Source organism: Pseudophryne corroboree, chromosome 6 (assembly GCF_028390025.1).
Source record: "Pseudophryne corroboree isolate aPseCor3 chromosome 6, aPseCor3.hap2, whole genome shotgun sequence".
Lineage (NCBI taxonomy): Eukaryota > Metazoa > Chordata > Amphibia > Anura > Myobatrachidae > Pseudophryne > Pseudophryne corroboree.
The window spans coordinates 95589375-95616705 of NC_086449.1; the positions used below are offsets into that span (position 1 = coordinate 95589375).

Genomic DNA, 27331 nt, shown 5'->3' on the forward strand with positions numbered 1-27331 from the left:
GACTCGGATTCTATATAAGGAGCCGCGCGTCGCCGCCATTTTCACACGTGCATTGAGATTGATAGGGAGAGGACGTGGCTGGCGTCCTCTCCATTTAGATTAGAAGAGAGAGAGAGAGAGAGATTGACCTGATTTACTGGAGCTTAGGAGTACTGTAGAACTGTAGAGAGTGCAGAGTTTACTAGTGACTGACCACAGTGACCACCAGACAGTGCAGTTTTATTTAATATATCCGTTCTCTGCCTGAAAAAAACGATACACAGTGACTCAGTCACATACCATATCTGTGTGCACTGCTCAGCCCAGTGTGCTGCATCATCTATGTATATATCTGACTGTGCTCAGCTCACACATCTTATAATTGTGGGGGAGACTGGGGAGCACTGCAGTGCCAGTTATAGGTTATAGCAGGAGCCAGGAGTACATATTATTATTAAAATTAAACAGTGCACACTTTTGCTGCAGGAGTGCCACTGCCAGTGTGACTGACCAGTGACCTGACCACACTGACCACCAGTATAGTTAGTAGTATAGTATACTATATTGTGATTGCCTGAAAAAGTTAAACACTCGTATCTGACTGTGCTCAGCTCACACATCTTATAATTGTGGGGGAGACTGGGGAGCACTGCAGTGCCAGTTATAGGTTATAGCAGGAGCCAGGAGTACATATTATTATTAAAATTAAACAGTGCACACTTTTGCTGCAGGAGTGCCACTGCCAGTGTGACTGACCAGTGACCACCTGACCACACTGACCACCAGTATAGTTAGTAGTATAGTATACTATATTGTGATTGCCTGAAAAAGTTAAACACTCGTCGTGTGACTTCACTTGTGTGGTGTTTTTTTTTTTATTCTATAAAAAACTCATTCTGCTGACAGACAGTGTCCAGCAGGTCCGTCATTATATAATATATACCTGTCCGGCTGCAGTAGTGATATATATATATTTTTTATATCATTATTTATCATCCAGTCGCAGCAGACACAGTACGGTAGTTCACGGCTGTAGCTACCTCTGTGTCGGCACTCGGCAGTCCGTCCATAATTGTATACCACCTACCCGTGGTTTTTTTTTCTTTCTTCTTTATACATACATACTACTACTACATCTCTTTATCAACCAGTCTATATTAGCAGCAGACACAGTACAGTACGGTAGTCCACGGCTGTAGCTACCTCTGTGTCAGCACTCGGCAGTCCGTCCATAATTGTATACCACCTACCCGTGTTTTTTTTTTCTTTCTTCTTTATACATACATACTACTACTACTACATCTCTTTATCAACCAGTCTATATTAGCAGCAGACACAGTACAGTACGGTAGTCCACGGCTGTAGCTACCTCTGTGTCGGCACTGGGCAGTCCGTCCATAATTGTATACCACCTACCCGTGGTTTTTTTTTCTTTCTTCTTTATACATACATACTACTACTACATCTCTTTATCAACCAGTCTATATTAGCAGCAGACACAGTACAGTACGGTAGTCCACGGCTGTAGCTACCTCTGTGTCGGCACTGGGCAGTCCGTCCATAATTGTATACCACCTACCCGTGGTTTTTTTTTCTTTCTTCTTTATACATACATACTACTACTACATCTCTTTATCAACCAGTCTATATTAGCAGCAGACACAGTACAGTATGGTAGTCCACGGCTGTAGCTACCTCTGTGTCGGCACTCGGCAGTCCGTCCATAATTGTATACCACCTACCCGTGGTTTTTTTTTCTTTCTTCTTTATACATACATACTACTACTACATCTCCTTATCAACCAGTCTATATTAGCAGCAGACACAGTACAGTACGGTAGTCCACGGCTGTAGCTACCTCTGTGTCGGCACTGGGCAGTCCGTCCATAATTGTATACCACCTACCCGTGGTTTTTTTTTCTTTCTTCTTTATACATACATACTACTACTACATCTCTTTATCAACCAGTCTATATTAGCAGCAGACACAGTACAGTACGGTAGTCCACGGCTGTAGCTACCTCTGTGTCGGCACTCGGCAGTCCGTCCATAATTGTATACCACCTACCCGTGGTTTTTTTTTTCTTTCTTCTTTATACATACATACTACTACTACATCTCTTTATCAACCAGTCTATATTAGCAGCAGACACAGTACAGTACGGTAGTCCACGGCTGTAGCTACCTCTGTGTCGGCACTCGGCAGTCCATCCATAATTGTATACTAGTATCCATCCATCTCCATTGTTTACCTGAGGTGCCTTTTAGTTGTGCCTATTAAAATATGGAGAACAAAAATGTTGAGGTTCCAAAATTAGGGAAAGATCAAGATCCACTTCCACCTCGTGCTGAAGCTGCTGCCACTAGTCATGGCCGAGACGATGAAATGCCAGCAACGTCGTCTGCCAAGGCCGATGCCCAATGTCATAGTACAGAGCATGTCAAATCCAAAACACCAAATATCAGTAAAAAAAGGACTCCAAAACCTAAAATAAAATTGTCGGAGGAGAAGCGTAAACTTGCCAATATGCCATTTACCACACGGAGTGGCAAGGAACGGCTGAGGCCCTGGCCTATGTTCATGGCTAGTGGTTCAGCTTCACATGAGGATGGAGGCACTCAGCCTCTCGCTAGAAAAATGAAAAGACTCAAGCTGGCAAAAGCAGTAGCACCGCAAAGAACTGTGCGTTCTTCGAAATCCCAAATCCACAAGGAGAATCCAATTGTGTCGGTTGCGATGCCTGACCTTCCCAACACTGGACGTGAAGAGCATGCGATTTCCACCAGTTGCACGCCCCCTGCAAGTGCTGGAAGGAGCACCCGCAGTCCAGTTCCTGATAGTCAGATTGAAGATGTCAGTGTTGAAGTACACCAGGATGAGGAGGATATGGGTGTTGCTGGCGCTGGGGAGGAAATTGACCAGGAGGATTCTGATGGTGAGGTGGTTTGTTTAAGTCAGGCACCCGGGGAGACACCTGTTGTCCGTGGGAGGAATAGGGCCGTTGACATGCCTGGTGAAAATACCAAAAAAATCAGCTCTTCGGTGTGGAAGTATTTCACCAGAAATGCGGACAACAGGTGTCAAGCCGTGTGTTCCCTTTGTCAAGCTGTAATAAGTAGGGGTAAGGACGTTAACCACCTCGGAACATCCTCCCTTATACGTCACCTGCAGCGCATTCATAATAAGTCAGTGACAAGTTCAAAAACTTGGGCCGACAGCGGAAGCAGTCCACTGACCAGTAAATCCCTTCCTCTTGTAACCAAGCTCACGCAAACCACCCCACCAACTCCCTCAGTGTCAATTTCCTCCTTCCCCAGGAATGCCAATAGTCCTGCAGGCCATGTCACTGGCAATTCTGACGAGTCCTCTCCTGCCTGGGATTCCTCCGATGCATCCTTGCGTGTAACGCCTACTGCTGCTGGCGCTGCTGTTGTTGCTGCTGGGAGTCGATGGTCATCCCAGAGGGGAAGTCGTAAGCCCACTTGTACTACTTCCAGTAAGCAATTGACTGTCCAACAGTCCTTTGCGAGGAAGATGAAATATCACAGCAGTCATCCTGTTGCAAAGCGGATAACTGAGTCCTTGACAACTATGTTGGTGTTAGACGTGCGTCCGGTATCCGCCGTTAGTTCAAAGGGAACTAGACAATTTATTGAGGCAGTGTGCCCCCGTTACCAAATACCATCTAGGTTCCACTTCTGTAGGCAGGCGATACCGAGAATGTACACGGACGTCAGAAAAAGACTCACCAGTGTCCTAAAAAATGCAGTTGTACCCAATGTCCACTTAACCACGGACATGTGGACAAGTGGAGCAGGGCAGGGTCAGGACTATATGACTGTGACAGCCCACTGGGTAGATGTATGGACTCCCGCCGCAAGAACAGCAGCGGCGGCACCAGTAGCAGCATCTCGCAAACGCCAACTCTTTCCTAGGCAGGCTACGCTTTGTATCACCGCTTTCCAGAATACGCACACAGCTGAAAACCTCTTCGGCAACTGAGGAAGATCATCGCAGAATGGCTTACCCCAATTGGACTCTCCTGTGGATTTGTGGCATCGGACAACGCCAGCAATATTGTGTGTGCATTAAATATGGGCAAATTCCAGCACGTCCCATGTTTTGCACATACCTTGAATTTGGTGGTGCAGAATTTTTTAAAAAACGACAGGGGCGTGCAAGAGATGCTGTCGGTGGCCAGAAGAATTGCGGGACACTTTCGGCGTACAGGCACCACGTACAGAAGACTGGAGCACCACCAAAAACTACTGAACCTGCCCTGCCATCATCTGAAGCAAGAAGTGGTAACGAGGTGGAATTCAACCCTCTATATGCTTCAGAGGTTGGAGGAGCAGCAAAAGGCCATTCAAGCCTATACAATTGAGCACGATATAGGAGGTGGAATGCACCTGTCTCAAGTGCAGTGGAGAATGATTTCAATGTTGTGCAAGGTTCTGATGCCCTTTGAACTTGCCACACGTGAAGTCAGTTCAGACACTGCCAGCCTGAGTCAGGTCATTCCCCTCATCAGGCTTTTGCAGAAGAAGCTGGAGGCATTGAAGAAGGAGCTAAAAGGGAGCGATTCCGCTAGGCATGTGGGACTTGTGGATGCAGCCCTTAATTCGCTTAACAAGGATTCACGGGTGGTCAATCTGTTGAAATCAGAGCACTACATTTTGGCCACCGTGCTCGATCCTAGATTTAAAACCTACCTTGGATCTCTCTTTCCGGCAGACACAAGTCTGCTGGGGTGCAAAGACCTGCTGGTGACAAAATTGTCAAGTCAAGCGGAACGCGACCTGTCAACATCTCCTCCTTCACATTCTCCCGCAACTGGGGGTGCGAGGAAAAGGCTCAGAATTCCGAGCCCACCCGCTGGCGGTGATGCAGGGCAGTCTGGAGCGACTGCTGATGCTGACATCTGGTCCGGACTGAAGGACCTGACAACGATTACGGACATGTCGTCTACTGTCACTGCATATGATTCTCTCAACATTGAAAGAATGGTGGAGGATTATATGAGTGACCGCATCCAAGTAGGCACGTCACACAGTCCGTACTTATACTGGCAGGAAAAAGAGGCAATTTGGAGGCCCTTGCACAAACTGGCTTTATTCTACCTAAGTTGCCCTCCCACAAGTGTGTACTCCGAAAGAGTGTTTAGTGCCGCCGCTCACCTTGTCAGCAATCGGCGTACGAGGTTACATCCAGAAAATGTGGAGAAGATGATGTTCATTAAAATGAATTATAATCAATTCCTCCGCGGAGACATTGACCAGCAGCAATTGCCTCCACAAAGTACACAGGGAGCTGAGATGGTGGATTCCAGTGGGGACGAATTGATAATCTGTGAGGAGGGGGATGTACACGGTGATATATCGGAGGATGATGATGAGGTGGACATCTTGCCTCTGTAGAGCCAGTTTGTGCAAGGAGAGATTAATTGCTTCTTTTTTGGTGGGGGTCCAAACCAACCCGTCATATCAGTCACAGTCGTGTGGCAGACCCTGTCACTGAAATGATGGGTTGGTTAAAGTGTGCATGTCCTGTTTATACAACATAAGGGTGGGTGGGAGGGCCCAAGGACAATTCCATCTTGCACCTCTTTTTTCTTTTATTTTTCTTTGCGTCATGTGCTGTTTGGGGAGGGTTTTTTGGAAGGGACATCCTGCGTGACACTGCAGTGCCACTCCTAGATGGGCCCGGTATTTGTGTCGGCCACTAGGGTCGCTAATCTTACTCACACAGCTACCTCATTGCGCCTCTTTTTTTCTTTGCGTCATGTGCTGTTTGGGGAGGGTTTTTTGGAAGGGACATCCTGCGTGACACTGCAGTGCCACTCCTAGATGGGCCAGGTGTTTGTGTCGGGCACTTGGGTCGCTGAGCTTAGTCACACAGCTACCTCATTGCACCTCTTTTTTTCTTTGCGTCATGTGCTGTTTGGGGAGTGTTTTTTGGAAGGGCCATCCTGCGTGACACTGCAGTGCCACTCCTAGATGGGCCAGGTGTTTGTGTCGGCCACTAGGGTCGCTTAGCTTAGTCATCCAGCGACCTCGGTGCAAATTTTAGGACTAAAAATAATATTGTGAGGTGTGAGGTATTCAGAATAGACTGAAAATGAGTGGAAATTATGGTTTTTGAGGTTAATAATAATATGGGATCAAAATGACCCCCAAATTCTATGATTTAAGCTGTTTTTTAGGGTTTTTAAAAAAAAACACCCGAATCCAAAACACACCCGAATCCGACAAAAAAAATTCGGTGAGGTTTTGCCAAAACGCGGTCGAACCCAAAACACGGCCGCGGAACCGAACCCAAAACCAAAACACAAAACCCGAAAAATTTCAGGCGCTCATCTCTAGTATTTAGGTGGGGTAAGTGTTTTATGTATGTTTGTCTTGTCCAACAGTTGGTGGTGTTGTATCTTTGCTTGAGGAAAGGGCTGCTGCCCTGAAACAGCTGTTGCTGCTTTACAATACACCTTCATTTTGTATCTATTGCCTCCAGTGCCGTTTCTTTTGGAGTACTATATATATATATATATATATATATATATATATACTGCAACAACGGCTTGGCACTCTGGACAATGTAGGAATAAATGTGGTGCCCTCCCCACATGCATAGATAGTTCCTTGGTTCTTATAAATAAGAATAAAGGGTGCACTCAAATGTCTTCAATATAGATAGATTGCTTTAGTGAAACTTCATATTAAATAGTCGTCAACGTTTCAAGGCCCTCCGGCCTTTTCGTCAGGACTCAGTTACAAAAGTGCAGAATAGTGAATATACAGCATTGCAAACAGATGAACTTTAACATACTGTATCTTTTATAAGATGCAGGTGTACCACAGGTGTTGGCGTCCGTCGTCCTCCCGTTCGGCCAGCGTGACGTCCTCCCGGATCTGACGTCATCTCAGCGCCCGGCCGGCCGGTCACCAGGGTTTCCATAGCAACCAGTCGCGGCTCTCTCACTGCCTCCCGGGAGTGCGGTGTGCGCCCTCCTGTGGTCACTACAAAAATACATAATCATATCATATATAGTGACAAACAAACTTAAAACAAATGAAAAACTGTGCTCAAATCGGTGAACCAAATGTGTGTCTCAAAATGGTGATGATATGTTAGTGCATATTATTAGGGCCGCTCCCGTTCATCATGGCGAGAGAGACAACAGCGGAGAGATAAGTCTAACAGTGACAGCAACTTTAATATAAACGACTCGGATGATCCCCAAACCTCACAAGAGACCCCAGTAAGCAAGTTTACTCGCTCAAAAAACGACAACCCTGGACCAAGCCCACACGCCGGGGGAGGGGGGGGGGGCAGTCAGAAAGACTACAAAAAACCGCCCATAAACAAGACGAAGCGCAAGAATCAGTTTTTAACTTGTCAGCATATAAGTTAAGTGATGTTGAGATCTCAGTACTTAACAAAGGACTATCATATGTTCCAAGTAACCCCCATAACGATCTGAATTGGAAGATCGACCTTCATAAATTTAATCGTTCATTAAGAATAAAGGAATTCTTCCAACACAGACCGCCAGGCAAAAGTAACATCTTTGATGGGTTCTATAAGAAATATCCAAGATCCCAGTTTGATCCACCTTCTAGCAATCCTTCATTAAGAACTTTCTCACGTTTATTGGATGAGTCAGTGGGAAAATTTGAAGCTGCCCCTAAGAGACATTTCCATAATTTGTCCAGACAACAGAAAGCAGCAATCCAGAGTTTGGCATCCAATCCTGAGATCGTTATTCGCCCCGCAGATAAGGGCGGGGCTATTGTCATCCTGGACACGGCCAAGTATATATTGGATATTGATCAATAACTGGCGGATGGACACACATACAGGAGGCTTTCCCACAATCCGATGGAGACCTTTACACAGGACCTTGATAATATTCTATCCACAGCATGTAAAGACGGATTGATCGATCACAAACTGTAAGGAGCTTTATCTCTGGCCTACCCCAGGGTTCCAATATTATACACGATTCCCAAGGTGCACAAGGATGCAAAGAATCCCCCGGGCAGACCCATTATATCTGCCCGAGGGTCTTTGCTACAGCCAATATCACAATTTTTAGATTTTCTGTTACAGCCGTTAGTGATGAAACAGGAAACTTTTTTGAAAGATACCACACAATTTTTGTTGAAACTTGAAAAAATGGGACAGATTCCAGCAGGAGCCTTGATGTGCACCTTGGATGTAAAGAATCTGTATACGATTATACCACACTCTATGGGTTTAGAATGCATGAGGAGTTTTCTATATTCTAATCAGTTTTGTGATCTTGATATCCCATTATTTTTACGGTTGTTGGAATTTATACTAACACTAAATTTTTTCCTTCACAACGGTAAATTTTACTTACAGTGCACTGGCTGTGCGATGGGGACGAATGTTTCCCCATCGTACGTCAATGTATTTATGTTTGAACAGGAACGCAACTTTTTCTTTTCAGATCAGAATATTCATCAGAAGATCATGATGTATACAAGATATATAGATGATCTCTTTATGATCTGGACGGGATCAGAGAGTGAATTGACCCAATTGATTTCGCAAATCAATGCTCTTGACCACCCTGTAAAATTTACATTTCAATACAGTTGTGAAGCAATTAATTATTTAGATGTGAAGGTAAAGGTTGTAGATGGTAGGGTCGCCACGGAGCTGTACCATAAGAGTACTGATCAAAATATGCTTCTACATTATAGCAGTTGCCACCCACCTCCTTTGAAAAAAGCTCTCCCTAGAACACAGATGTTAAGAGCAGCTAGAATTACAAGTGATGTGAACACATTGGAACCGGTCTTAGATCTCGTTCAAGATAAATTTACACATAGGGGATATCCAAGATCACTTTTGGAAGAATCTAAGCGAAAGGTGGTAAATACTCCGAGGGAGGCCCTTTTTAGATCTGATACCCCCAAGATTAAACCAGATAAGATCCCATTAATATTGGAGTATACTCTAGCCAGTCAAGTTATGCCCCGGGCAATGAAAGCTTTGTGGCCAATAGTGAGTGGGGATAGTGAGTTACCTATCTTCAAAGATAAACAGTTGATGCCTTGTTACAAAAGAGGCAAGTACCTGAGAGACATACTTGTTAAATCTAGAGTAGAATATACTCCTAATACTGGTAAGACATCCTTTCTGGTTCAGAAAAAGAAAATGGGGTGTTATAGGTGTATATCATGTACTACATGTAATTATCTAGAACCAGGGGCATACTTTAAACACCCACATACTGGACATAAATATAAGATCAATCATGTATTGACATGTACAACCCAGTATGTAGTGTACATCATAATATGCCCCTGCGGGCTCTATTATGTAGGACAAACGACACGGACCTTCAGGGAAAGGATGGCCCTACACAGATCAGCCATTAAGGCCGCATTGGAAGATAAAGACTGCGACCAACCGGTGGCACGCCACTTTAAAAAAGCACATCACCCACTGACTTCTTTGAAGTTTAAGATCTAGTGATCGCGCTGAGCGAAAAAAATTGTGGGTCCCAGGGACCCCTTAATTTAAAAAATTGGGGTCCTGCTCCACTATTGCTGGGTACATATTATAGGGGGCGTGGGCTGACAGCAGTTGGGGCAGTACTGAAGGAAAGGAGTGGGTTAGGGGCAGGCAGTACTGAAGCTAAGGAGGGGGTAAGAGTAGATAACAGTTGGGGCGGTGCTGGGGTACTTGAGGGGGTAAAGGTAGATAGCACTTGGGGCAATACTAAGGGCAGACAGTGCTAGGAGTATGGAGGGGGTAAAGGTTGATAGCAGTTTGGACAGTACTTGGGCATACAGAGGGCAGTGCTGGGGCTAGGGAGGGGGTTAGGGGCAGAAGTTCTGGGACATGGAGGGGGTAAGAGTAGAAAGAAGGAGGGGGTTAGGACCAGGCAATAAGATCTCTGTAGTGATAGCTAGACACACACACATAGGGGGTCATTCTGAGTTGTTCGCTCGGTAAAAATCTTCGCTTCGCAGCGATTTTCCGCTTAATGCGCATGCGCAATGTCCGCACTGCGACTGCGCCAAGTAAATTTGCTATGCAGTTAGGAATTTTACTCACGGCTTTTTCATCATTCTGGCGATCGTAATGTGATTGACAGGAAATGGGTGTTACTGGGCGGAAACAGGCCGTTTTATGGGCGTGTGGGAAAAAACGCTACCGTTTCCGGATAAATCGCAGGAGTGGCCGGAGAAACGGGGGAGTGTCTGGGCGAACGCAGGGTGTGTTTGTGACGTCAAACCAGGAACGACAAGCAGTGAAATGATCGCAGATGCCGAGTAAGTCTGGAGCTACTCAGAAACTGCTACGAGGTGTGTAATCGCAATATTGCGAATACATCGTTCGCAATTTTAAGATGCTAAGATTCACTCCCAGTAGGCGGCGGCTTAGCATGAGCAAATCTGCTAAAATCCACTTGCGAGCGAACAACTCGGAATGACCCCCATAGAGTATAAAATGTATGTGACCTGCACAGGAGATTATATATATATATATATATATATATATAAATTCCATACCTTCCCCACCTGTGGCTCAGGTGTATCTGGAAAAGGACGAGAGGCGGCACTCCAAGGACTTGAAAAATAATTTATGTGCAAAACATGGCAGAACACAAAAGTGCAAACATTGAAAAAAACATGGAGGTCTTACAACGTTTCAAGGCAGCAAGCCTTTTCCTCAGGTAAGTTAACCCATGTAGAATGTGATGTGCAAAAACGCGAGAACCAAACTCACCAAGAGAAAGACTCACCTTTTAAAGCCGTGCTGAGACAGGTGTTCCCGGCGTCTGTGTTCAGGACTTCCGGGTGCGGCGTCCAAGAGGTGCGTCGCTGACGTGTTCGTTGCATAGCAACAGGGATACAAACAGGCGCCGGGAGACCCGTCACAACTGCAGAGAAAAAGTAAACAAAGAGCGTCATGTGAATGATGAACAGAATGTATGACACCCGCAAAGGGTGAATTGTGGGTGAAGATGTGAAGCTTTAAAAACAAGATTAAAAACTGAAGCTCAGCTGAAGGTTCTGAGAAGCTGTAAAAGCATATAACGAGAAATGTGTAGTGATAACAGCATATGTTAATGAGAGTTATAATACAAACAAAGTGGCTAATGATGTCTTAAGCCAGAATAAGCTAGCAAACGGAAATGTGCAGTCAGGATGGATCCCTGCTAAGTTGCAGCACCCCGTCACCAGGAGGGACTAGGAAGGGGTAAGAGGAGGAAGGGGGAGTGAAAGGGGAACGGTGTGAGGTTGTGGAGAAAAGAAGACAAAGAGAGGGCAGGGGAGAGGGAGAAGCAAAAGAAAGGGATGGGGGTAGAAGAAGGAAGAACGGAACATGAGGGGGGAGGGGGGGAGATAAAGGGGGGGGAGGGAGAGGGGGAAGGGGGGGGGGAGAGGGAGAAGGGGGGGCGGTGGAGTTGGAGCCGGGATCAATGGGTATACTTTACAAGAACACATTCCAAGTGAATTTTTCATTAAGTCCATTTGGTGACAGTGTATCCAGAAGAAAGATCCACTTGGATTCACATCTGGATAATGCTGTATGTCGGTCGCCCCCTCTCACAGGGCTCGGGATATGGTCGATGATCTTGTATCGCAAGCTAGAGAGTGAATGGCCTTTTAATTTGAAGTGGCGTGCAACCGGTTGGTCCACGGGTTTGCCATCAAGCGATGCCTTGATGGCCGATCTATGCAACGCCATCCTATCCCTGAGATTTCTGATGGTTTGTCCGACATAGAGTAAACCACATGGACAGATGATGGTATATACGATAAATGGTGTCGTGCAAGTGACCACATGTCTGATTTTAAATTGCTTGCCTGTATGTGGATTATTGAAATTATGACCTGTTTCCAAATATTTGCAAGTGGTGCAGGAAGCACACCGATAGCATCCTGGTTTCTTTACTTGCGTAAATGCACCCAGAGTTGGAGTGATGTTTGTTTTGACTAGAAGGTCCCTAAGATTAGGTCCCCTCTTATAGCTAGGCATCAGGGAGGTATTTTTGAAACAGGGTAAGTCTTTGTCGCCAGACACTATGGGCCATAGGCCTTTAGTGGCACGTGGGAGAACTTTACTGGCTGTTGTAAAATGAGTGACGAATGGAATCCGTGATTGTAGTGGCTTTTGAGGGACTTTATAAAGCAATTGTTCTCTTGGGATTTTAAGGACTTCATTCTTAGCCTGCTGGAGCTCCCTCAGCTTATAGCCTCTATGAGCAAATTTTTGGGTCATGTGGTCCAACGTCATAACTAAAGTGGTGCGATCACTTGAAATTCGTGCTGCCCGAAGCATTTGTGATCTAGGAAGACCACGTATAAGTGCAGGGGGGTGGCAACTGCTATGGTGTAAAAGTGTGTTGCGGTCCGTGGGTTTTGAAAATAATTTGGTGTGGATGGAATTATCCTTAATCTCAATAGTGACATCCAGGTAGTTGATGCTTGTAAAACTAGTCTGATACGTGAATTTAATTGGTGAGTTGACTGAATTAATGTGTTCAATGAGGGTGATGAATTCCTGTTCCGTACCGGACCAAAAGATCAGCAGATCGTCTATGTACCGTGTGTAGAGGGCTATTTTGTTAGCTATCTCCCTTGATGAAAAAAAGAATTCATCTTCTTGTTGGAACATATATACGTTAGCGAACGATGGGGCCACAGAGGACCCCATCACACACCCGGTTGTCTGAATGAAGTACTGTCCATTGTGCATGAAATAATTTTGTTTTAAAGTTTTTGACAACAATGTCAGAAACAGAGGGATAGGGATGGCGTCAAAATGATGTCGGAACAGAAATAGTTCCATAGCTGCTAAGCCACTGTCGTGAGGAATCACTGTGTAAAGGTTTTTGACATCTAAGGTGCATAGCAGCATATCAGTTGGTACTGTTTTCAAATAGTTGAGTTTATTAAGAAGTTGTGTAGTGTCCTTGAGAAACGTGGGCTGATCCATGATGTATGGTTGGATTAGCTGATCTAGAAACTGTGAAATTGGCTGAAGCAGTGACCCCCTGGCTGAAATGATCGGTCTGGGAGGCGGATCCACAGGATTTTTGTGAAGTTTAGGGATTGTGTAAAGCACTGGAGTGATGGGGAACGGGGTGAGTAATGAATTATACATTTTCTTGTCAAAGTGTCCAGCTTGATGGGCTTCCAACAAAACAGCATCCAGATCACGTTTAAACCCTTCCGTTGGATTCTGGGAAAGTTGATGATACGTAGATGGATCTTGTAACAGAAGGTCGATGTTGGCGATATATTTTGTGGAGTCCTGTATGACGATACCGCCCCCCTTATCGGCGGGGCGGAAGATGACATCCTGATATTTCGACAAATTGCTATTGGGAATTGGCTGTGTTCCCTATGTATCAAGGCACCTTAGTCATACCCTCAGCTGGGTGACTACTAAAGCATTTTTTAGCTTTTTTCATCATTTTTGCAGTCTACTCTGCGTTTACTGAACCTACCAGTGAATTCACATTCCTGTTGCTCTAGCTGAAGCTGGTATAGCAGCGGCTTTTGGGTCTCAGTTTGGTTTTTTGCACAAGTTGCCATGACATCCCCCACTACTTCGGGATCTCTGTCATTCATTGAACTTAAACAACATCTGGCAGAGACACTTAGTTACAATGAAGAACAAGCTTCACAGATCCTGTTTGGCACCGACCTCAACGTTCAACCTGAACCATCTACTACAGAGGAGATCTTCCAGACACTTCTTAAATTGCGCAATAAAGAGACCGACTACCTCCTACATGGAACATCACTATCGGACTATTTTCGAGCCAAAATGATTCCACGCGGCTTCAGAATAAGAAATATGCCAACCATTGGTCGAAACAGTGCTGATTTCTGCCGTAAATGGATATCCATCCTTAATAAATGCAGCTCAGATCTAATGTTATTGGTCATCGACGAGGCCCGGACCATCCTAACCGATACTAGATCCAAACTTGCGGCAGCCACCTTGAAATTTAAACCCCAATTAGAAGATAAGAGGCTCCAAGCACAATGGGACCGATTGGAACAACAGTGCAATACTTACAGACAAGATCTGTTAAAATTTAAACAGAAGAAACTCACAACGGTCCAAGCCGATTATGAAGATCAGAGGGTGTATCGGTGGTTGAATGGTACAGACCTACCATCCCGCTCTAGATCTCGGGTCTCTTGGAAAGACAGAAATCCATCAACTAGGAGAAATAGGTCACAATCTAATAGTGACAGCGATTTTTTAGTCACTGATTCGGAAGACCCACAGTCAACAAGGACGGTCCCTTTAGCCAGGGCCACACGTTCAAAAGTCGACATGCGCGACCAGGAAGAACGCGACGTGGGGGCCAAAACCAAAGGATCTTCCAAGCCTCCCATCAACAGAGGGAGGAAGTAACGTTTAATTTATCATCCCGTACCTTTTCACCTACCGAATTAAATGTGTTAAACAAAGGTTTATCCTTTGTCCCTACCCATCCCCACCGAGATCTCGATTGGAAGATCGATCTGTATGGGCTACATAGGTCCCTGAAAACCAAGGAATTTTTTCAACATCAAAGTGACAACGTGCCATCTTATCAAACATCAGTTGTGCACAAAAAAACGAAGTTCGATCCTGTTTCGGCAAATGCTTCATTGAAGACATTCAACCGTCTGCTAGATACAGCAGTTACTAAATATCATGCAGCTCAACCCACAGTTCACACAAATTTGACAAGAGCTGAACATAAAGCACTTCAAGATTTGTCGAAATATCAGGATGTCATCTTCCGCCCCGCCGATAAGGGGGGCGGTATCGTAATACAGGACTCCACAAAATATATCGCCAACATCGACCTTCTGTTACAAGATCCATCTACGTATCATCAACTTTCCCAGAATCCAACGGAAGGGTTTAAACGTGATCTGGATGCTGTTTTGTTGGAAGCCCATCAAGCTGGACACTTTGACAAGAAAATGTATAATTCATTACTCACCCCGTTCCCCATCACTCCAGTGCTTTACACAATCCCTAAACTTCACAAAAATCCTGTGGATCCGCCTCCCAGACCGATCATTTCAGCCAGGGGGTCACTGCTTCAGCCAATTTCACAGTTTCTAGATCAGCTAATCCAACCATACATCATGGATCAGCCCACGTTTCTCAAGGACACTACACAACTTCTTAATAAACTCAACTATTTGAAAACAGTACCAACTGATATGCTGCTATGCACCTTAGATGTCAAAAACCTTTACACGGTGATTCCTCATGACAGTGGCTTAGCAGCTATGGAACTATTTCTGTTCCGACATCATTTTGACGCCATCCCTATCCCTCTGTTTCTACATTGTTGTCAAAAACTTGAAAACAAAATTATTTCATGCACAATGGACAGTACTTCATTCAGACAACCGGGTGTGCGATGGGGTCCTCTGTGGCCCCATCGTTCGCTAACGTATATATGTTCCAACAAGAAGATTAATTCTTTTTTTCATCAAGGGAGATAGCTAACAAAATAGCCCTCTACACACGGTACATAGACGATCTGCTGATCTTTTGGTCCGGTACGGAACAGGAATTCATCACCCTCATTGAACACATTAATTCAGTCAACTCACCAATTAAATTCACGTATCAGACTAGTTTTACAAGCATCAACTACCTGGATGTCACTATTGAGATTAAGGATAATTCCATCCACACCAAATTATTTTCAAAACCCACGGACCGCAACACACTTTTACACCATAGCAGTTGCCACCCCCCTGCACTTATACGTGGTCTTCCTAGATCACAAATGCTTCGGGCAGCACGAATTTCAAGTGATCGCACCACTTTAGTTATGACGTTGGACCACATGACCCAAAAATTTGCTCATAGAGGCTATAAGCTGAGGGAGCTCCAGCAGGCTAAGAATGAAGTCCTTAAAATCCCAAGAGAACAATTGCTTTATAAAGTCCCTCAAAAGCCACTACAATCACGGATTCCATTCGTCACTCATTTTACAACAGCCAGTAAAGTTCTCCCACGTGCCACTAAAGGCCTATGGCCCATAGTGTCTGGCGACAAAGACTTACCCTGTTTCAAAAATACCTCCCTGATGCCTAGCTATAAGAGGGGACCTAATCTTAGGGACCTTCTAGTCAAAACAAACATCACTCCAACTCTGGGTGCATTTACGCAAGTAAAGAAACCAGGATGCTATCGGTGTGCTTCCTGCACCACTTGCAAATATTTGGAAACAGGTCATAATTTCAATAATCCACATACAGGCAAGCAATTTAAAATCAGACATGTGGTCACTTGCACGACACCATTTATCGTATATACCATCATCTGTCCATGTGGTTTACTCTATGTCGGACAAACCATCAGAAATCTCAGGGATAGGATGGCGTTGCATAGATCGGCCATCAAGGCATCGCTTGATGGCAAACCCGTGGACCAACCGGTTGCACGCCACTTCAAATTAAAAGGCCATTCACTCTCTAGCTTGCGATACAAGATCATCGACCATATCCCGAGCCCTGTGAGAGGGGGCGACCGACATACAGCATTATCCAGATGTGAATCCAAGTGGATCTTTCTTCTGGATACACTGTCACCAAATGGACTTAATGAAAAATTCACTTGGAATGTGTTCTTGTAAAGTATACCCATTGATCCCGGCTCCAACTCCACCGCCCCCCCTTCTCCCTCTCCCCCCCCCCTTCCCCCTCTCCCTCCCCCCCCCCCTTTCTCTCCCCCCCTCCCCCCTCATGTTCCGTTCTTCCTTCTTCTACCCCCATCCCTTTCTTTTGCTTCTCCCTCTCCCCTGCCCTCTCTTTGTCTTCTTTTCTCCACAACCTCACACCGTTCCCCTTTCACTCCCCCTTCCTCCTCTTACCCCTTCCTAGTCCCTCCTGGTGACGGGGTGCTGCAACTTAGCAGGGATCCATCCTGACTGCACATTTCCGTTTGCTAGCTTATTCTGGCTTAAGACATCATTAGCCACTTTGTTTGTATTATAACTCTCATTAACATATGCTGTTATCACTACACATTTCTCGTTATATGCTTTTACAGCTTCTCAGAACCTTCAGCTGAGCTTCAGTTTTTAATCTTGTTTTTAAAGCTTCACATCTTCACCCACAATTCACCCTTTGCGGGTGTCATACATTCTGTTCATCATTCACATGACGCTCTTTGTTTACTTTTTCTCTGCAGTTGTGACGGGTCTCCCCGACGCCTGTTTGTATCCCTGTTGCTATGCAACGAACACGTCAGCGACGCGCCTCTTGGACGCCGCACCCGGAAGTCCTGAACACAGACGCCGGGAACACCTGTCTCAGCACGGCTTTAAAAGTAGAGATGAGCGGGTTCGGTTTCTCTGAATCCGAACCCGCCCGAACTTCATGTTTTTTTTCACGGGTCCGAGCGACTCGGATCTTCCCGCCTTGCTCGGTTAACCCGAGCGCGCCCGAACGTCATCATGACGCTGTCGGATTCTCGCGAGGCTCGGATTCTATCGCGAGACTCGGATTCTATATAAGGAGCCGCGCGTCGCCGCCATTTTCACACGTGCATTGAGATTGATAGGGAGAGGACGTGGCTGGCATCCTCTCCATTTAGATTGGGGTTGAGAGAGAGAGAGAGAGAGAGATTGACCTGAGGCTGTGATACTGTAGAAGAGAGTGCAGAGTTTAGTGACTGACGACCACAGTGACCACCAGACAGTGCAGTTGTTTGTTTTATTTAATATATCCGATCTCTGCCTGAAAAAAACGATACACACAGTGACTCAGTCACATACCATATCTGTGTGCACTGCTCAGCCCAGTGTGCTGCATCAATGTATATATATATCTGACTGTGCTCAGCTCACACAGCTTATAATTGTGGGGGAGACTGGGGAGCACTGCAGTGCCAGTTATAGGTTATAGCAGGAGCCAGGAGTACATAATATTATATTAAAATTAAACAGTGCACACTTTTGCTGCAGGAGTGCCACTGCCAGTGTGACTAGTGACCAGTGACCTGACCACCAGTATATATAATATTAGTAGTATACTATCTCTTTATCAACCAGTCTATATTAGCAGCAGACACAGTACAGTGCGGTAGTTCACGGCTGTGGCTACCTCTGTGTCGGCACTCGGCAGCCCGTCCATAATTGTATATACCACCTAACCGTGGTTTTTTTTTCTTTCTTTATACATACATACTAGTTACGAGTATACTATCTCTTTATCAACCAGTCTATATTAGCAGCAGACACAGTACAGTGCGGTAGTTCACGGCTGTGGCTACCTCTGTGTCGGCACTCGGCAGCCCGTCCATAATTGTATATACCACCTAACCGTGGTTTTTTTTTCTTTCTTTATACATACATACTAGTTACGAGTATACTATCTCTTTATCAACCAGTCTATATATTAGCAGCAGACACAGTACAGTGCGGTAGTTCACGGCTGTGGCTACCTCTGTGTCGGCACTCGGCAGCCCGTCCATAATTGTATATACCACCTAACCGTGGTTTTTTTTTCTTTCTTTATACATACATACTAGTTACGAGTATACTATCTCTTTATCAACCAGTCTATATATTAGCAGCAGACACAGTACAGTGCGGTAGTTCACGGCTGTGGCTACCTCTGTGTCGGCACTCGGCAGCCCGTCCATAATTGTATATACCACCTAACCGTGGTTTTTTTTTCTTTCTTTATACATACATACTAGTTACGAGTATACTATCTCTTTATCAACCAGTCTATATTAGCAGCAGACACAGTACAGTGCGGTAGTTCACGGCTGTGGCTACCTCTGTGTCGGCACTCGGCAGCCCGTCCATAATTGTATATACCACCTAACCGTGGTTTTTTTTTCTTTCTTTATACATACATACTAGTTACGAGTATACTATCTCTTTATCAACCAGTCTATATATTAGCAGCAGACACAGTACAGTGCGGTAGTTCACGGCTGTGGCTACCTCTGTGTCGGCACTCGGCAGCCCGTCCATAATTGTATATACCACCTAACCGTGGTTTTTTTTTCTTTCTTTATAGTCATACTAGTTACGAGTATACTATCTCTTTATCAACCAGTCTATATTAGCAGCAGACACAGTACAGTGCGGTAGTTCACGGCTGTGGCTACCTCTGTGTCGGCACTCGGCAGCCCGTCCATAATTGTATATACCACCTAACCGTGGTTTTTTTTTCTTTCTTTATACATACATACTAGTTACGAGTATACTATCTCTTTATCAACCAGTCTATATATTAGCAGCAGACACAGTACAGTGCGGTAGTTCACGGCTGTGGCTACCTCTGTGTCGGCACTCGGCAGCCCGTCCATAATTGTATATACCACCTAACCGTGGTTTTTTTTTCTTTCTTTATACATACATACTAGTTACGAGTATACTATCTCTTTATCAACCAGTCTATATATTAGCAGCAGACACAGTACAGTGCGGTAGTTCACGGCTGTGGCTACCTCTGTGTCGGCACTCGGCAGCCCGTCCATAATTGTATATACCACCTAACCGTGTTTTTTTTTTCTTTCTTTATACATACATACTAGTTACGAGTATACTATCTCTTTATCAACCAGTCTATATATTAGCAGCAGACACAGTACAGTGCGGTAGTTCACGGCTGTGGCTACCTCTGTGTCGGCACTCGGCAGCCCATCCATAATTGTATACTAGTATCCAATCCATCCATCTCCATTGTTTACCTGAGGTGCCTTTTAGTTGTGCCTATTAAAATATGGAGAACAAAAATGTTGAGGTTCCAAAATTAGGGAAAGATCAAGATCCACTTCCACCTCGTGCTGAAGCTGCTGCCACTAGTCATGGCCGAGACGATGAAATGCCAGCAACGTCGTCTGCCAAGGCCGATGCCCAATGTCATAGTACAGAGCATGTCAAATCCAAAACACCAAATATCAGTAAAAAAAGGACTCCAAAACCTAAAATAAAATTGTCGGAGGAGAAGCGTAAACTTGCCAATATGCCATTTACCACACGGAGTGGCAAGGAACGACTGAGGCCCTGGCCTATGTTCATGGCTAGTGGTTCAGCTTCACATGAGGATGGAAGCACTCAGCCTCTCGCTAGAAAAATGAAAAGACTAAAGCTGGCAAAAGCAGTAGCACCGCAAAGAACTGTGCGTTCTTCGAAATCCCAAATCCACAAGGAGAGTCCGACTCCAATTGTGTCGGTTGCGATGCCTGACCTTCCCAACACTGGACGTGAAGAGCATGCGCCTTCCACCATTTGCACGCCACCTGCAAGTGATGGAAGGAGCACCCGCAGTCCAGTTCCTGATAGTCAGATTGAAGATGTCAGTGTTGAAGTACACCAGGATGAGGAGGATATGGGTGTTGCTGGCGCTGGGGAGGAAATTGACCAGGAGGATTCTGATGGTGAGGTGGTTTGTTTAAGTCAGGCACCCGGGGAGACACCTGTTGTCCGTGGTAGGAATATGGCCATTGACATGCCTGGTGAAAATACCAAAAAAATCAGCTCTTCGGTGTGGAAGTATTTCACCAGAAATGCGGACAACAGGTGTCAAGCCGTGTGTTCCCTTTGTCAAGCTGTAATAAGTAGGGGTAAGGACGTTAACCACCTCGGAACATCCTCCCTTATACGTCACCTGCAGCGCATTCATAATAAGTCAGTGACAAGTTCAAAAACTTTGGGTGACAGCGGAAGCAGTCCACTGACCAGTAAATCCCTTCCTCTTGTAACCAAGCTCACGCAAACCACCCCACCAACTCCCTCAGTGTCAATTTCCTCCTTCCCCAGGAATGCCAATAGTCCTGCAGGCAATGTCACTGGCAATTCTGACGAGTCCTCTCCTGCCTGGGATTCCTCCGATGCATCCTTGCGTGTAACGCCTACTGCTGCTGGCGCTGCTGTTGTTGCTGCTGGGAGTCGATGGTCATCCCAGAGGGGAAGTCGTAAGCCCACTTGTACTACTTCCAGTAAGCAATTGACTGTTCAACAGTCCTTTGCGAGGAAGATGAAATATCACAGCAGTCATCCTGCTGCAAAGCGGATAACTGAGGCCTTGACAACTATGTTGGTGTTAGACGTGCGTCCGGTATCCGCCGTTAGTTCACAGGGAACTAGACAATTTATTGAGGCAGTGTGCCCCCGTTACCAAATACCATCTAGGTTCCACTTCTCTAGGCAGGCGATACCGAGAATGTACACGGACGTCAGAAAAAGACTCACCAGTGTCCTAAAAAATGCAGTTGTACCCAATGTCCACTTAACCACGGACATGTGGACAAGTGGAGCAGGGCAGGGTCAGGACTATATGACTGTGACAGCCCACTGGGTAGATGTATGGACTCCCGCCGCAAGAACAGCAGCGGCGGCACCAGTAGCAGCATCTCGCAAACGCCAACTCTTTCCTAGGCAGGCTACGCTTTGTATCACCGCTTTCCAGAATACGCACACAGCTGAAAACCTCTTACGGCAACTGAGGAAGATCATCGCGGAATGGCTTACCCCAATTGGACTCTCCTGTGGATTTGTGGCATCGGACAACGCCAGCAAATATTGTGTGTGCATTAAATATGGGCAAATTCCAGCACGTCCCATGTTTTGCACATACCTTGAATTTGGTGGTGCAGAATTTTTTAAAAAACGACAGGGGCGTGCAAGAGATGCTGTCGGTGGCCAGAAGAATTGCGGGACACTTTCGGCGTACAGGCACCACGTACAGAAGACTGGAGCACCACCAAAAACTACTGAACCTGCCCTGCCATCATCTGAAGCAAGAAGTGGTAACGAGGTGGAATTCAACCCTCTATATGCTTCAGAGGTTGGAGGAGCAGCAAAAGGCCATTCAAGCCTATACAATTGAGCACGATATAGTAGGTGGAATGCACCTGTCTCAAGCGCAGTGGAGAATGATTTCAACGTTGTGCAAGGTTCTGATGCCCTTTGAACTTGCCACACGTGAAGTCAGTTCAGACACTGCCAGCCTGAGTCAGGTCATTCCCCTCATCAGGCTTTTGCAGAAGAAGCTGGAGACATTGAAGGAGGAGCTAACACGGAGCGATTCCGCTAGGCATGTGGGACTTGTGGATGGAGCCCTTAATTCGCTTAACAAGGATTCACGGGTGGTCAATCTGTTGAAATCAGAGCACTACATTTTGGCCACCGTGCTCGATCCTAGATTTAAAGCCTACCTTGGATCTCTCTTTCCGGCAGACACAAGTCTGCTGGGGTTGAAAGACCTGCTGGTGACAAAATTGTCAAGTCAAGCGGAACGCGACCTGTCAACATCTCCTCCTTCACATTCTCCCGCAAATGGGGGTGCGAGGAAAAGGCTCAGAATTCCGAGCCAACCCGCTGGCGGTGATGCAGGGCAGTCTGGAGCGACTGCTGATGCTGACATCTGGTCCGGACTGAAGGACCTGACAACGATTACGGACATGTCGTCTACTGTCACTGCATATGATTCTCTCAACATTGATAGAATGGTGGAGGATTATATGAGTGACCGCATCCAAGTAGGCACGTCACACAGTCCGTACTTATACTGGCAGGAAAAAGAGGCAATTTGGAGGCCCTTGCACAAACTGGCTTTATTCTACCTAAGTTGCCCTCCCACAAGTGTGTACTCCGAAAGAGTGTTTAGTGCCGCCGCTCACCTTGTCAGCAATCGGCGTACGAGGTTACATCCAGAAAATGTGGAGAAGATGATGTTCATTAAAATGAATTATAATCAATTCCTCCGCGGAGACATTGACCAGCAGCAATTGCCTCCACAAAGTACACAGGGAGCTGAGATGGTGGATTCCAGTGGGGACGAATTGATAATCTGTGAGGAGGGGGATGTACACGGTGATATATCGGAGGGTGATGATGAGGTGGACATCTTGCCTCTGTAGAGCCAGTTTGTGCAAGGAGAGATTAATTGCTTCTTTTTTGGGGGGGGTCCAAACCAACCCGTCATATCAGTCACAGTCGTGTGGCAGACCCTGTCACTGAAATGATGGGTTGGTTAAAGTGTGCATGTCCTGTTTTGTTTATACAACATAAGGGTGGGTGGGAGGGCCCAAGGACAATTCCATCTTGCACCTCTTTTTTCTTTTCTTTTTCTTTGCGTCATGTGCTGTTTGGGGAGGGTTTTTTGGAAGGGACATCCTGCGTGACACTGCAGTGCCACTCCTAGATGGGCCCGGTGTTTGTGTCGGCCACTAGGGTCGCTTATCTTACTCACACAGCTACCTCATTGCGCCTCTTTTTTTCTTTGCGTCATGTGCTGTTTGGGGAGGGTTTTTTGGAAGGGACATCCTGCGTGACACTGCAGTGCCACTCCTAGATGGGCCCGGTGTTTGTGTCGGCCACTAGGGTCGCTAATCTTACTCACACAGCTACCTCATTGCGCCTCTTTTTTTCTTTGCGTCATGTGCTGTTTGGGGAGGGTTTTTTGGAAGGGCCATCCTGCGTGACACTGCAGTGCCACTCCTAGATGGGCCCGGTGTTTGTGTCGGCCACTAGGGTCGCTTATCTTACTCACACAGCGAACTCGGTGCAAATTTTAGGACTAAAAATAATATTGTGAGGTGTGAGGTATTCAGAATAGACTGAAAATGAGTGGAAATTATGGTTTTTGAGGTTAATAATACTTTGGGATCAAAATGACCGCCAAATTCTATGATTTAAGCTGTTTTTTAGGTTTTTTGGAAAAAAAACACCCGAATCCAAAACACACCCGAATCCGACAAAAAAAATTCGGTGAGGTTTTGCCAAAACGCGGTCGAACCCAAAACACGGCCGCGGAACCGAACCCAAAACCAAAACACAAAACCCGAAAAATTTCCGGCGCTCATCTCTATTTAAAAGGTGAGTCTTTCTCTTGGTGAGTTTGGTTCTCGCGTTTTTGCACATCACATTCTACATGGGTTAACTTACCTGAGGAAAAGGCTTGCTGCCTTGAAACGTCGTAAGACCTCCATGTTTTTTTCAATGTTTGCACTTTTGTGTTCTGCCATGTTTTGCACATAAATTATTTTTCAAGTCCTTGGAGTGCCGCCTCTCGTCCTTTTCCAGATACACCTGAGCCACAGGTGGGGATGGTATGGAATTTGCATTATTCTAAGGAAGGCACCCAGGCATGTGCATTGTCATACAGAGTGCCGGATGTATCCATCGACATATATATATATATATATATATATAGCATGCAAGTAAACGGGCGGCACTCTCCAGACTTTCAAGTTTCAATAGCGTCCTTTAATCCTACGTTACATTTCGGGCTCCCGCCCGTCGTCAGGGACAATCATGTGTATGATTGTCCCTGACGACGGGCGAGAGCCCGAAACGTAACGTAGGATTAAAGGACGCTATTGAAACTTGAAAGTCTGGAGAGTGCCGCCCGTTTACTTGCATGTTATTACTGGGTTACTGACCTGGGGAGGGCACCAGAGCAAGTACCTTATGAGACCTTGGCAATACTGAGTGCCGGATCGAACCGAATATTATATATATTATATTATATTAATATATATATATATATATATATATACATACACACACACACATCATCACAGTGGTGCAGCGATTTAAAATACATTTCACATTATCTATCTATTAACCTGCCCTTGCGGACTGGCTTACGTCGGTATGACGACATGTACCTTCTGTGAGAGGATTTCAAATCACTGCACCTCAATTTGGAAGGCACTACGTGGTGAAACCTCAGACAAACCTTTGGGAGGATTGTCCTTTAGTCAGCGATGATGTTAAATACATGCAACACTGGGCAATGATCACGCTGTGTGCAGGGAGACGGACGTTGTTACATAGAACAGCACAGTGCTGAGCAGCACGCTGGCGGCAAGGAGGACGTAGGTCTCGGGAGACGCCTACATGGGAACCATAGGCATGCAAAGCACATTTTATTAGGGTGGTCACTGCCAGAATGGCGTATCTAGCACCGCCGATCGGGGGTGTCTAGCACTATTTTACCATTGAGACCTAACGGGTCGCTAGGCAAGATACAGATTTGGGGCATGATTAATGTATACAGTATATAAATACATACTCAGCTCCCCCCCCCCCCCCCCCCCAACCCATAGCTCTCTCTCCTCACACAGCTGTACCCCCATCACACAGCTCTTTCCCTTATATAGCACCCCCAAGCACAAATGTGTCCCATCACACAGATCTCCCTGTAGCACAAGCCCACCCCCACATAGATATCCGCTCAGCACCGAAGATCCTCCCAGCACAAATCTCTTAACAACCTTCTTATAATTAAAAGACACCTAGTTAAGAAGTGTCACCCTACCGATGTTAATTAAATGCATATTTCTAGTGCCCCCTCCCCTATGCCCTACCACTGAAAGTATTAGCTTTTTTACCGTATAATAAAATGCTAAATTCTTACACTACAAGTCGGCACTGTAATGTTAGTTACGGCATCAACACATCCACAAATCAGGGGGTCTGTCCAAGACCAAAATTGGTCTCTAAGCACTCACCAAGACGATGAGAAACCTTCAGTTCACCTGGCTCAGACACGGGCAGTTTAAATGGCATATTGTGTGCCCTGAAACTAAAGTGGTCTGGTTAGAATCCATGTTGCCTGCATTCCACATGATGCCTCTGCAAAGGCCACCTCCACCTCTCTCCTCCTGGTCACTGTGACGAGTAAGTCCCCAACACACAGCCTCTAGTCCTGCTCCAAACTGTCCACCAATGCCAAGCTAACGTGGTGATGCCAGCAGCTGGAGTAACAGCAGCTGGAACAGTTTCTTCCAGTACAATATATCCAAGGCTCCTAGCACAGTAGCAGTTGCTCCCGCTTGGTGCTTCTGGAGAGGTGAGGGTGGAAGATGCTCCTGGAAGCCCCAAGTAACCGTCCTCATGACTCCTCCTGAGTCCTGGGCTGCGGTGCGCTGCTGTTCCTCTCTACAGGCCCCGATGTGATGTCAGGTCGGGGCTTACCGCCCGCCACGAGGCGGACCTGTGCTCAGTAGCGTGCAGGACTGCCCGCGGATGTCAGCAGCGTAGGTACCGAGCCGTCCGGTGTGTGGGGGCTGGCCAACATTAGGGTGTGCGCACACCTATGATGGGGACATGCCGCTGGCGCTGGCAGTGATTGGCTGGAGAGGCCGGCACAGAAGTATGACTGCAGGACGCGCTGTTAGTCTATGTGCGGCTTAGCCAATACCATTTCAGTATCGGCTAAGGCGCAAACAGGACTCTGACTCACAGCGCGTCCTGCAGGACCCGCTCATTTTTAAAATGTGAGTCTCTTTCTCCCTGTACCGTGTAAAAATGCGCTACAGCGCGTATTTTACGATCACTGAATCATCTACCACGTCCCCCTCGATGTTAGAGGAGGGGATAGAAAGAGACGGTTGAGTCAATGTGAATCCAAGTGGATTCACATTTTGGATACTTTAGCTCCAAGGGGTCTCAATGAGAAGATCTCGTGGAGTATATTCTTATGAAATAGAATAGTGGAGTGGATCCCATTTAGCTTAAGCTCTCTAGACGGCTTTATTTAACGTTTCCTTGATGGGAGATTATTATATAAAGAGGTTTAGGTATAATGACATAAGAATCTTTTGATTTCATGCATTGGAGTAGAGAGAGATTGTGCATTAACCATAATATTGATTATATCTCTGGCATTGTTTTTAATTTTTTGATTTTAGACTAATAATATGCACTAACATATCATCACCATTTTGAGACACACATTTGGTTCACCGATTTGAGCACAGTTTTTCATTTGTTTTAAGTTTGTTTGTCACTATATATGATATGATTATGTATTTTTGTAGTGACCACAGGAGGGCGCACACCGCACTCCCGGGAGGCAGTGAGAGAGCCGCGACTGGTTGCTATGGAAACCCTGGTGACCGACCGGCCGCTGAGATGACGTCAGATCCGGGAGGACGTCACGCTGGCCGAACGGGAGGACGACGGACGCCAACACCTGTGGTACACCTGCATCTTATAAAAGATATGTTAAAGTTAATCTGTTTGCAATGCTGTATATTCACTATTCTGCACTTTTGTAACTGCGTCCTGACGAAAAGGCCGGAGGGCCTTGAAACGTTGACGACTATTTAATATGAAGTTTCACTAAAGCAATCTATCTATATTGAAGAAATTGGAGTGACGCCCTTTATTCTTATTTATAAGAACCAAGGAACTATATATATATATATATATATATATATATATACAAACACACACACACACACACACAGAGTAAATAGAGAGAGAGCTGAGAGGTCTCACGGAGTACTCACCCCAGAGGAAGCAGACGCAGGGACTCCCAGGCAGGCTGTGGTGAAGGCGGAACATAGAGACTACAT

The 27331-nt window shown here is 45.8% G+C and overlaps 1 long non-coding RNA gene across 1 annotated transcript in view; it reads left to right on the forward strand.

The window, feature by feature from the left end:
- The window catches only part of LOC134934865 (uncharacterized), a 53655-nt gene extending 26560 nt beyond the window's left edge, over positions 1-27095 (forward strand). The window contains exon 3 of the long non-coding RNA XR_010179832.1: positions 26792-27095. This is a non-coding gene — a long non-coding RNA (uncharacterized LOC134934865). The remainder of the gene's footprint in view (positions 1-26791) is intronic.
- Positions 27096-27331: the final 236 nt, after the last annotated feature.